Source organism: Hetaerina americana, unplaced genomic scaffold (assembly GCF_022747635.1).
Source record: "Hetaerina americana unplaced genomic scaffold, ioHetAmer1.1.p SCAF_3, whole genome shotgun sequence".
In the NCBI taxonomy this organism is placed as follows: Eukaryota; Metazoa; Arthropoda; class Insecta; order Odonata; family Calopterygidae; genus Hetaerina; species Hetaerina americana.
In genome coordinates, this window is record NW_027286874.1 from 53896174 (window position 1) to 53909881 (window position 13708).

A 13708-nucleotide genomic window follows, 5' to 3' on the forward strand; every position below is an offset into this window, starting at 1 on the left:
AGGGAAACGCGAGGGAGGGAAACTGTTTTACGAGTGCTTCACAGTAAGCACCCGGGATAATTGACACGGTTTCGTTCAGCCACACGGTGCACTATTTTCCCGTGGGCACTTACCCATTTGGCTCAATTAGGGCACTACAATATCAGGAGATTATGTGCATCGATTCTTCTCGGCTGCCAAGTCAGCCTATTTAGCCTACGGTGGGACGGAGCGAAGGAGAATTGGGTTGCTTTTGAATAGGCCATTAACCTTAAGGCTCTTCCCAAAGCGCGTCATACACATAACATTTGATGTGGCTATAATTATATTTTGTTTTGAGCCCTGAGGTAACCGTGATCTTCATTTGAATTTTGTACAATATAGTTTGGGTGTATGGGTCGCGTTTGAATATTGATTTTGACAGGCAATCGTAAATAAATACAAGGCTCATTATCTTGTAGAGCCAGGTATACTTGGCTTGCTAAACACCAACACGATAGTAACAATTTAATTTGCATCATTCCCTGATTTAAAACGAACGTTTCCTCGGGTGGATATAATTTTTCAGATGCTATGTGAATAATGTTGACTCAAGGTCGAGAGATAGTGCTAGTAGTAGATAGTGCTAGTATGACAAGTCTCTTAGGGGATTTAGGCTGGGAGCCACTTGAAGTACGAAGAGAACAAGCGAGACTTAGACTTTTAGAAAGGTTCAGAACAAACGAGTTTAACGATGACACTAAAGGAATTGTAATGGCCCCACACTACTTAGGTAGATCAGACCACAGAGATAAAATAAGGGAGATAGATTCCAGTACAGATAGGTGCAAATACTCATTCTTTCCCCGAAAAATCAGAAATCGTCATAGCTAAAAACCGAAATCACTTAAGAAATATTAAAAACACATATTGTACAAGTCGGAAAAAATGTAATATTACAAGGATATTAGGTATTATTGTAGGCGCATGTGTATGTTAGTTGGTGGTTTTAGTGCTTGCATGTGTGTGGGGTGTATATGTTCTTGCATGAGTGTATGTCATGCTTTATTTGCGGATGGTATAAATTAATGGGTTTTGCATGCGGTTTTTTTCGTTCTTAATTACGGGTGGTGTCCTAACACCCCCCGCCACACGCCCTTGCGGCGGCTTGCGGGGTATTAAGTAGATGTAGTAATTATACACTGTTTCACATGTAAAATTTATAATTAGATGTCTCAACCACTCATTACTTTACTGACATGCTTAACAAAAATCACTCTCCCGCACAGCAATTAGAATTAAATCCATAGAAGATACGAATGCAGACGAATATACTACTAGTAACACTGATTAATTGAAGAAATAACGGAAAGAATATGAAAATCTTTCGACCACATGAATACGCAGCTATAAGGCAAACAACTGGTTACGTTGCTGAATGACTTTAACCGCTTATGTTAAAGATAATATTTAGCGATGGTTAAAACGTTGAGCGAACAAGTCTCATAATGGTGCTTTTCTTAAATGGTGGTTAGCCAATGTGTGGACTCCTGCAGGAAAGGACTGGGTTAAATTCCCTGGGGCGCCTTTGGTCATCTTCAGCCTTACTCAAGCTGTGCGATATTTTTGGTAGCAGATCTACCTCGGAAACCATAAGCAGAAAAGTGAAAGAAACTTGCCCCACTACACTAATGTGTGAACTTCCCAAAGCGAATACTTCCCCATTAAGCCGTTGGGCTAAGCACTAGGTGAGCTTACTCTCATCCATTAAAACAACCTTCGGATTGTTAAACGTGGTTTTTGAGCGGGTGCTTGTGTGGTCTGTGTGGGTGCTTCTAGGTGCTGCCAATGGTAATGAAATGAAAACGAAATATTAATTTACATTACGGAATCATTATTAACAATATATTCTTACAACGTAAATATGCATTTTTTTGTTGACAATATTATTAAAGAAGGCCATGGATATTTCCTAAATTAACGATGGGATGGGATTTATAAATAAGAATAATCAAGCTTAACTTTACTATCCAATTTAGTGTATCTCACCACTGTTCGTGAACATCATTATACATTTCCTTTGAAATCGAAATTTTCATCATTCCTACTGACCAAATCAGTATCAATATTGAAACGATATTTAACAATGTTAATTATTTCATAAAATCAAATTTTACAGAAGCCACATCAACTTATACCTGCATAATTTACACTAATACAATCTTAATTCGTGGAGTTTTTAAAATTTACTACCGAGTAGTGAATTGGATTTACTCTTTTAGTGCAAAGGGAAAGCAATAATCAAGGGGATTATTCTCTTTTTACGAAAATAGATTTTCTCGCTCCTACAGCGAAGGGTATACACCCTTCGTATAGTTTAACCCATTTATATGAATTAATTACTTATGCAATAACCAGTAATGACCGACTACTTGCTGAGGGTATGATATTTATCTATTTATGAGTAACAAAATGGACGGCGAGGCTTTTTCCAGCGGTCACAGCAATGTTAGTTCTTGATTTCATCAGTAACGTCTCCAATTAAATATAAAAAAATGTGCAGCATATAATTTATGGAAATATAATAAAATGTCACTGTATCATATTTCTAGAATAAACCCTCACTTTTCAAGTATAGAAGAGATAGGAATAAGAATAGAGGGCCAAATTTGTACTCCGGAGTAACCCTAAAACCGAGCATGACATGGAGAATACACATTAGGAACATTTGCAAAACTGTAATAAGGATACTCAGTTTCATCGAACGAATAACGGGGAGATACTTGAAACAAAAGTTAAAGGAGAGGTGTCATACTTTGTGGGTAAGTCATTGCGTTAAATATGCGACGAGCATTTGGGATCCTGTGTAGAAGGACCTAATTTGAGTATATATATATATATATATAAATATATATATATATATATATATATATATATATATATATAAACAATTTTTATTGCTCTGGGAGCAAAGTCCCTTGGAGCAGAATACAGGTTACATTAGGTTTTGAAACCTATGGAGTGAAACTGGTTCTAAACTAGTGAAACAAGACATAATGTAACATCAGTTGAACGAAAAATATAGTACAATACATACATACAAATACAAAGAACAATAGTTAAATATATAGCCTGAGAGTACTAAACAAGACTCAGAGAAACCTTGATAGGTAGGCATGTTTTATTAAATAGTCTGTGTTAGGAGTCACTTGAAACTAACATATAACACGCAAAGATATAAAACATTAGAACAATCACAAATAATTCAAGTTTAATGCTGATATAAGAAGGAATAATTATAGCGCAGCTTTGGAAGATAAACCAACAACGAGAATGTGGGAGGAAATGATCGTTGAACAGACAGATATTAAAAATAATATTAATATTAAATAATTTTTTCTTCGTACAATTAGTGATCATTTTGACAGGAAAATACATTACATTTTTATATAAATAAAATGATTCTATTGAGCAATCATTTAGACAAGTCAAAAATATTTGAAAGACAGATTTCCGGGAAAATGCTACCTACGTCCACTTAAGACTACAAATACATGAAAATTTAGAAGTCGATGAAAAGCATCAAAGTATACAAAATATAACGGAATTAACACAAAAAGGATAATTGATCGGTATCTATAAAGAATGGATGGCAATAAATAAGAAAAACGGATCTTCAGATATATTTGGGAAATGAAGACAACAAGTTGTATCCAAAGAACAAGATGAAAGAAGAGACAATAGAAAGAAAGACTTTAAGGGATAAAGCGTTGAGATTGAAAGGGACTCCCAGATGGAAGAGAGAGAAAAAATACAGGCCCTAAGTGTTCCAAAGAAGGAATAGAAAGAGAGAGTGAAATAATGAAAGAAAAGAATGAAACAAAAGAGAAGGAATTGGAATTGGTACGTGGTCCCTTTCTAGAAGAGAAGAAAAAAATGATCCTATAACAACTGATAATCTAACTCTCCTAACCATCCGCCTTAGGGGTGGCTATCAGGTTTATATATGGACGTATTCAAGAATCCCCAGTTTCCAAATGAAGCTGTGAGATAATGATACCCACGGGGAAATTTTGAGATTCAGGGTTGGACAATCATTATCCCTCCTCACTACCTTAGCATGAAACGATAAAGCCATGAATTTAGTGTGAGTCATACTTTTTCTTTCCTAATCTTTTCTATTCATGCCATATTCAAATTCTATTCTCTATTATTCTCCCAATTAATATCCTAAAACATTCTCCGACGTCGGCTCATCTTACTTCCTCAAAGGACAGGTTTCGTAATCCTGAAATGCTACATTACTAAGTGAAGTCTTTTCTTATATTTCATTTGTGCCCTTTAATTTCGGTGCTGAAATAATTTTCTCCTCTTTGTAAAAATTGAATTTCTCCTCATTGGCTCCAAAAGTCTAATGTATAAACCATTAATATTATATGCGTCTCAAGTTTGCATATAGTATAGAGTTTTTCGGAATTAAGATACTCTTACATAATGCCATTTTGTGAGTATATTTTATTCTGATTAAATTATTAGTTGCATATAATAGAAATGGTAACAAACTTCATCTACATGATACCCCGCAAGCAAACGTAATGGCGTGTGGCTTGGGATGTTAGCAGAATGGTTTTTGGCGTCACTCTGTGGAAGCGATTCATATCGGAAAAGAAAATAATTAGTTCTTCCACACATATTTTATTATTCAGGACCTCGGTTTCGCCTTAGAAACGACCTTATGATGACTTTGCAAGCCGAAACTTAGGTCGTGAATAATAACATATATTTGGAAGAACAAAGTATTTTCTTTTCCGAGAAGGGGGTGTTAGGTCACCACCCGTAAAGGAGAGCAAAGCTACATGGAAAATCAACATATTTATGCAAACCTACGCCTAAAGTGGCGTATACGTACAAAACGTTTCATGCACAAACTTTTTCAACTTACGCGCATGCAAATACATACTTGTATACTATTAACTAACAAACTTAAAGCCTTATTACTAAATTATAGTCGACTGGTCAATTTTATATTTGCATCTCGACGAAAATAAGTAGTCGTCCTAGTTGCTTCTGGAGAATCAGCAAGCAGCTTAAAACGGGCAGTGTGCTTTCATCATCGTCAAAAACTGTCTCCCATCCAGATTGAAGCCTATCAGCGACTGGCTGGGAACTGCAACATCCGACCTAACCCGCTAAAATCGACCCCGATATTATTTATTTTCAAATTTCACGAGTAAAGGGAACGGAGCCAGAATTAATTCGCAAATCAGTGCAGTTCACATCGTTTTTTCACAATCAGAGAATTCATAGCAAACATCGAAAACGTTGGGGAACCCGGGTTCAAAATAACCAATGTGGGAGCAGAAACCAAAAGAGGATTTATGCGCACGCCTCTCAGCCACGGTAGGCATTCACAGCTATGGAAACCTCGCAGAGATTGGAACGGCGTCTTTTTTGTTTCCTTTTATTCGAGCGATTTTAATTTCATGGAGAAATACACGATCCAGAGCGACGCAAACCAACCCCTTTACAAACACGCCTCGCCACGAGTACTATTTTGAACCTGCGCGGAACAGCCATGGAGCCATTTGGCTCAGGAGGGGGGGGGATACTCGAAAATTAGTCGCAGATGAAGGGAAGTGAGGGATGTGGAACAACGAGCGGGATTTATGCTGGCGCTCCGTCGCAGTGAGCAGATGCCCTGAGTGTTAATGGGCTGATTTTAATCGCGCCAGTCCGGATCCTGCGTCCTACTCCCTCTTACCGTCCCGTGTTTTCTTTTGCGAGCGCGGTGGAAATAGTGAATTGTGGAATGGAGCTCGTTCAGGTCGGGGGCCGACGCTCAAGGGACCTTGGGGGATCGGGGGAAAAATAAATCGTTTAACCGGCCGGGAGTTTACCACACCGCGAGACCGAGCCTCCGAGCCTCTGGCTCCCTCTCCGGGTTGAAAATACCGCGGGATTAACAGGCCAGAGTCCTTGGCCGACCGTAGCTCACCACCGAATTAAAAAGGGCACACCCTGCCGAGATAGTTTACCCGCATTTTGGTGGCACTCTGACCGACCCCACCCTCCGTCGCTCCGACGCTGATGTGAGGGGCGAAGAGCAGCCGCGCTCCTGGGCGCGGCGATGAAGAATTTAATATCATTGCAACTGTGGGTAAACTTTATCGTTGAAAGGAAAAAAAGGAAACTTTCCCTTTTTGAGACCATTATCCCGTTTTCCCTGGCAGCATTGTTCGAAAGTAGGAAAAATTGTTCGCTCGCAATTCTCCGACTTACTCGCCGTGATGGGGGGACGGCGCCGCTGGAAGGATTGATCGAGATTTACCGCGAAAATGTTTGCTCTCATGTTTAATGCTGGAGTTCCTTTTCTGACAAGAGTGGGATGGATGGGGTGATGTGAACAGAAACCTTTGAAGGGGATGGAAGACGGCTTCCACTTGGAATCGGATAGAACGTAAATCGTTGAAAAAAACGCCCCGAACTGTTCTGTTCCCAGTCCGAAACTGAACCGAATTTATGTCACTCCTATGTTTTGGAGAATGAACTGCGAAGAGGGCTAAAACGAATAAATTTGAAGAATTCCTGTAGACTACAGTAAAGGAAAGTGATGAAATTATTAAACTCACGGATGATATAGACGCGGTTTTGAAAAAGAATCTCAGGGCATAAGTTGAAAAAAAATAGCTTTCCAAAAAGCCGTGTTTACTTTCTTTGTGAGAGTTAATTCGGAGTAAGGTTTGGGAAATTTGTCCTTCACCCATTTCATCTGGACCGGCCTTGGTATTCAGGGTTAATGCAAATGCCTTTTTTTCTCGCTGTCAGGGAAGTGTTTTCGACAGAAATCTTTTTCATTTTTTCGTTTATTTTAATTATACAAAATGCACATTTTTAATTCGAACAAGCTATAGGTGGATTGAAAATCATCAAGTTAGCTAAGAAATTATCTCTAGTCTAAAATTAGTATTAAGAAGCATTTCTCGCTCAAAGATATCTACAACTATGTCCTATCTAATCACTCTAGTCTAATACCATTTACTAGATATTAAATTCTCTACAGGTAGGTACATATGATATTAGTACATTCTCCAATTAACTCCACATTCAAGTACATCAATTTCCTAATCTGTTTCCCCTTCATATTTCTCTCGGTTTTTGCGATTAATTTTTTACTATTTCTGTTATTTCCACGTCTGATTTTCTAAAGGTTTTAAATTAGGTAACCACTTATTTCTCATGTATATTTTGAACCATTTCATGCAATATTTGGATGACTTCCTCAGAATTAGAAATTAGCGGATAGCGATTCACAGAAACTTGCCAAATATTAAAAAAAATATTAAGGCAAGTATGTGGTATAAATTAGATTGCTCAATAAACTGGTGCCATTAAAAATAAAGGGATATGGGGATGAACACTTGTATCTACTAAAGTTATTAAGTTTAAATGTAAAAAATAAAACACATATCAATCAGCGTTACACATTTGCCATGAATATTACGGCATTAACATGACTATTGTTTAATTATAGCAACTTACGAGGAAGAACAGTTGTCACAATTTAATAATAATTAAACATGAACCTTATTACATATTTTAAAATGAATACCTTTCATCGAGCATGACGTCTCTTTGGGATAACAAAGAATGAAATTCAAAATAAGGAAAGTAACAATGTTGCATCAAATTTGTGATAGCTTAAAAGTAAAATTTATTGAAATAAATAAATGTTGAGATACATTTACATATTTGGTAACATTAGTATTCTTTGAGATTGAGTGACTAGTAACCTGAGACACAACCGTAGGTTATTCAAAAAATTAAGTATGAAATGTGAACAATTTTTTACGCTTCTAAAACATAACAAACAATAGTGACAGCGAAAAGGAATCAGTCGAAATATAAGTTTGAATAATAATAATTTAAAAAATATTCTTGTTCCTCTGAACGTTTTAAAAACTGCATAACTTATAGCTCATATGTTAAAGTGAACATAACTCATAATCATAGCTCCTGCGGGATATGTGGAAATGAGGATACTCAAATATGGAACCTTAGAAATTCCCAACAGCCTACCGTTTCATAAAATTTCCAAATTACCTGATCCCATCAGAATGGCATTTCTGGTGAGTAAGAGGGGATTTTACAGCGCTTTGTACCTCATAATTCTAACTGGCGGGCAGTAAATTTCGGTCTGCGGGTAGGGGAGGGGGCCCAGAGGATGTGCACATATGGCTTTCAGCGGACTCACCCAGTGTCGAACTATGCCCCAGGAATTTGTAATGAAATACTTATTTGGTAAGCCTATTGGCTTTAGGTGGGGTTTTGTGGACCGCTTATTTTTCAGAGCTGATAGAAAAAATATATCTTGACCCTCAGTTATGCCGAAAGAGGTAATTGTTCCTATTTTAGACAAGGAATATACAGCGTATTTTCTCATTGGGTAATAAGATTGTAAATAATAAATTGCTTGATTCCAGAACTCATATAAATATAGCTGACATTTAAATTTTACATAATTCCACTCATGCAGAAGTGATTAATATTGGAGATAGAAATGCTCTGCGGCATATTAAAAGGACTGTCACGAAAATTACTTACGTTTCCGCCTAGCGTGACAGTGAGTAGAGCTAGAGCCACCATCTTAAAGTCTAAACGTCTCTAATTTCAGTACTCATCCTGCCGTGGTAGTAAGTAGACTGTGGTTTCTCTACTTTGCTCATTGCGAACTGTTAAAATGTGCGCTGCAATAAAAAAACCCGCTAGTTGTGCAGTGCGATCTGTGATCAGGTTTTTATTGGGAAACAATGGTCGGCCTAGCCTTATGACAGATGAAATGACAGTAAAAATCAACGAAAAAATTCGTGAAAATCGCCAATTTACGATTACGGATCTTTCACCATACGTTGCTTGCAACACAGCGCTTTGACAGTGACGTAGAATTGCATGTTGGTGTTAAAAAAATGTTAAAATTTAAAGCGGCAGATTTTTTATTAGACAAAATTGAAAAGATTGTATGTTGTATAATCAATACCTCAATTTGAATGAAAAATATGTAGAAAAATAGTTTTAAAATATGCCTTTCAAATTTATATTACAAGACTTCGTCTTGCCACTAGTTTCAAATTTTATTTCAAAACGTAAGTTACTTTCCGTACAAACCATGCTGAACACTCGCGAGATTTCCTATTGTAGCGTACATTTATTAGTTCGCAGTGAGCAAAGTAGAGAAACCACAGTCTGCCCATTACCACGGTAGGATGCGTACTAAAAGTAGGGACGTTTAGACACTAAGATGGTGGCTCCAGCCCCACCCAACGTCACGCTAGGCCAAAACGTAAGTTACTTTCTTGGCAGCTGTAGTACGTATTATCCAAAGTTAAATTGATATATATATTATTAAATGTCGTGCAGCAAAGAAATATCCCTTAACTTTGATTGCGTCTCAAATACTCAGAAACATTTTCCCGGTCTTCCTGGGAGTAATATATCATATACCATAGTTTATACGATATCGAATCAATCTTTAAGAACCTTACTAGAACCCTGTACCAGGATGTCCTTATTTATATTCCATATAAAAAACCTACCATCCTTTATTAATTCTTTATTAATAAATTCTTCCACTGAATTAATTATTAACTGATTAATCAAGAACCATTGATTGTGATCAGTATTTTCATGAAACCTTGAGAAAGAGGACTCAATCGAAAATATTATGAACGAATAAGCTTTTAAAACTCATTTCAGATAGTTTCATGGCTTATATTTACCATCGGCTACTTGTTTTTGTTGTATGAGACGGAAAAAACTGAATCGGAAGCTTCTACTTTTGCCATATGAATAGGAGTATCAGAAAAAATCGCAAGGATCCGCAGGCCATCCTCCTCAAATAGACCACTCGTGAACTAATTTCTGAGAACTGACATTCGCGCTCTACTCAGTTGACCGGTAATGTGACGTTGAAAATTTTTTTATCATGGTCGACTAGTGAAAATAAGGTAAATGAATTATTATAACCTTTTTAGTGACATTCATCGGTAGTCAGGCATTTTCCCGATTAGCTGACTATGCTAGATTCTGAGGCAATCAATGCCCTGAATGCTCATTTCGAAGTCGCTTGAAAAATGAAGAATTCGTAGTGGATATTCTGATAAACTTTTTTTAGTATTTGCTTTCTTCGGACAGAGATGAATTTATTTTTATTAGTACAAGGATAACCCCAGAAGTACCCGACTGAGCAAAGAAAACACAAAATATTTGGAAAAAATGTATTAATTTTTCAACATAATATCCTATCAGCTCTTTACACTTTTCCCAGCGATGTTCAATAAGTGTGATACCCTTTTTATAGTATGAATTATCTTGCTCGTCAAAAATGCCATTAACTGCGACATCACTTCTTCACAGTTGGAAAATCTTTGACCACCGAGCCATTTTTTCAAGTTTGCGAACAGAAAATAATCCGAGGGGGCTAAATCTGATGAAAAGGGTGCATGAAGTGGCAATTTTGGTCAGTGCAATAATGGATTTGTGAGTTGGTGCATTGCCTTGATGAAATAACACTTTATTCTTAGCCAAATAAGGCCGCCTTTGGTTGATTTCTTCGTTCAAACTTTGCAATAAGTTCGCAAAATACTCGCCGTTGATAGTTTTTTCCCTTTTTCAAGATAGTCAATGAAAACTATCCCACGCGCATCCCAAAAAACCGACGCCATGACCAGGGCTGAAGATAAAACGGTCATTGCCTTCTTCTTTGGAGGCGGTTTTCCCTCTATTTACATTGTTTTTCTTGTTCATTTGCCTCGGGTGTGAAGTGATTGACCCATGTTTCATCGATGGTTATGAAATGGCACAACAATTCTGCTTTGTTGCTGTGAAATTTTGCTATACACTCAATTGAAACATCTTCGCGACATTGGTTTTGTTCGAGTGTGAACCCATCTTGCACACAGCTTTCTCGTGTCCAAATTTTCAGTTAATATGCAATATACCGCACTTTTTGAAATGCATACTGTGTCTGTTAGCTAGCTCATGCACTTTCATTCGACGATCATCCAGTAATCACTTTTTGGATTTTCTTCACCGCTTCTGGAGTCGTCACCTCATTTGGTCGACCAATGCGATGCTCGCCTTCACATCTCGTATAGCCTCGTTTAAACTCTGCTACCCAATATTTTACTGTGGTAAACGAAGGAGCAGACTCACCCAAAGTAGAATAGAGTTCAGCTTTTACATTGGTTGGGCTGAGTCCTTTCAAATAAAAGTATTGTACCACAAAACGATGACCAATTTTCTCCATTTTCACAAATTCAATGAAAATGTACACTATTGATGGCTGCCAAACAAATACTAAACAACGTGGCGTGTTTAATCTTGAAACATATGCTTTATAGATTGCATAATTTCTAATAGAGTGATTTTTTTTAAACAACTACCGCCATCTCTAAGTCAGGCCGGGTACTTCTAGGACCACCCTCGTCTACCGGCTTGGGATATATTTTTGATGGACCCTGGGACTATACACTACGGTACTCCTAACACAAAATATTTTTAGACCCCACTCTATATATTAAAATAACTCAATCTTTAGCTCTGCATACTTTCTATCCCCTTAATTTAATCCAAAATGCCCATTCTTTTCCTCCGTCTACCTTGGTTTCCCGGAATTCTCCCCGCTATTGCCCTTCTTCGCATCTCATTGCCTCCCAGTATCTCCAGCACTCACTTGTCCTGCATTCTTCGAATTTATCCAAAAAAGAAGTGAATAATGTCATGAAAAAACCGCCTATAATTAACGTATTATTCAAGAAAAAATAATATAAATAATCACTTATGAAGATGAAACTAAACATTTGTCCGTAGGGTCTGTTTAATCGTGGTGAGTCATTTGAAGAGCACTTGAGCATAAAGATAAATTGCGTAAAATCGATGGAATTATAAATATCAGCTTACGTACTGCTTGGGGGCACCATAATCACTGTAATTCTTCCATTACACCGAGCAAATCATTAAAACTACGGCTATCTTCATTCAATCTGACTTCCTCTTATCCTAAAACACCCACCTACTCTGCATGGAGTAATTGTATTCAATAATCTTGGAGCGCCCCTTTAGTTTCATAACTTTCGTAATGGATATGATGGAAGGTGAAATGGACCCGTTCGTAGAGCTCGAACGTTATGGGGGTGAATAAATTTAGGATTGAGAAACATTTTACGTGATATAGGAGGTTTGATAGTTGCTGAGTAAGAAACTTGTTAAGACGAACGAATGCCTAAGATTCTTGCTAAGTGATACCTGAGTATTCTTAGTAACATCGTACTGTACCTGAAAACCCTACCATTCTATATTCATTATTTATCAAGTCATGGTGAGAACAAAGACAAAAAACATTTAGCAAACCCAAAAGAAATATGAAATCAACCAGCATACAATTTTCAATCATCATCGCAACCGAAATAGCTTGAGATCAATTAAAAAAATGCCGAGTGGATTCTAACTAGCATAGGGCATATGTTAACGCCATGTAGGTACCGGAATTAGCGTGGATTCATGGAAAGAAACAGCAATCAATATTCAAGAGACAACTAAAACTATTCACTACTAATTTTGAAATTATCGAAAAAATCCTTTTTAGAGAAAAGAGGGCTAAACCAAAATGTGCTCGAGGAAATTGTATTACTACTTAATAAAAGATCTAGGAATTGATCTGGTGATTTAGTCCGCTCCCACAAATTTCAATATGAGAGTACGTAAATGCTGAGAAATATCGGCATTTAAAGAGAAAGGTTTTGATAAATCGTTCTGGAACTAAAAACATCAATGACTATCAAAACAGGTCGAGGACGTAATGTAATTCCAATGATCGAATTAAAATGCATACTTCGTTAAATAAATATTCTGTTGAAGTTAAAAAGTAAACTTCAAAATATCTTGGAGTTGAAACTGTCTGGAACGTAGATTTTGCACAATGGCAGCAATGTTTTTTTAAAGTCGTGATTTGATATTAAATTTTTACAATGGTGTATTTGGAAAGTATACTAATTAGTGCTCTGAAAATATGATCTTTGAATGTAAATGTGGTCTATGAATAAATATAAGCACACACACATATACTCACATGCACTTTTTTCCACGGAAGAAGAAGACTCAGCGTCGCGCATATAACTATGCTTTATACATATGAATCTATTTGCAGGTCGCTGATTAATGCATTTTCATTAATTAATGGAATACTCATTCAATGTTAATGCAATTGAAAACTCCTACTGTGCCCACTAACTACTTAAATTCGCATTACATTTCTTTCTTCAAGAAAGATAAAGAAACAGATTTTGACCTTAAATCCTATGAATGCTGTAATGAACAATCCTGAGATTCATATTACCATCCTTAATTCCACTTGCCTCGAAGCTTTTCCACTTTGAATCCCAAATAGCATTTCTTATCTGCCTGAAATGAAAATACCGTGTCCTTTTTAGGAGAAAAAAGAAGGAGAATAAAATATCCTCCTGGGTTCACAAAATCATGGACTTATATTTTGGTTAACTGTCGCAGGTTTGAATTCCACCGGAGGAGATTCCACCGGGGCATTCCTACCCACAAACTCGTAAAGTGAATGAAATACCCGGGAGATAACTTCAGAGACCCGCTTCAACGTCTCGGTTTCATCAGGAAATTGTCAAACTTATCGAAAAGTGGCAAGAGTTGAATTGAATCATGTGAGAAGGGAAGGACTACGCTGCAT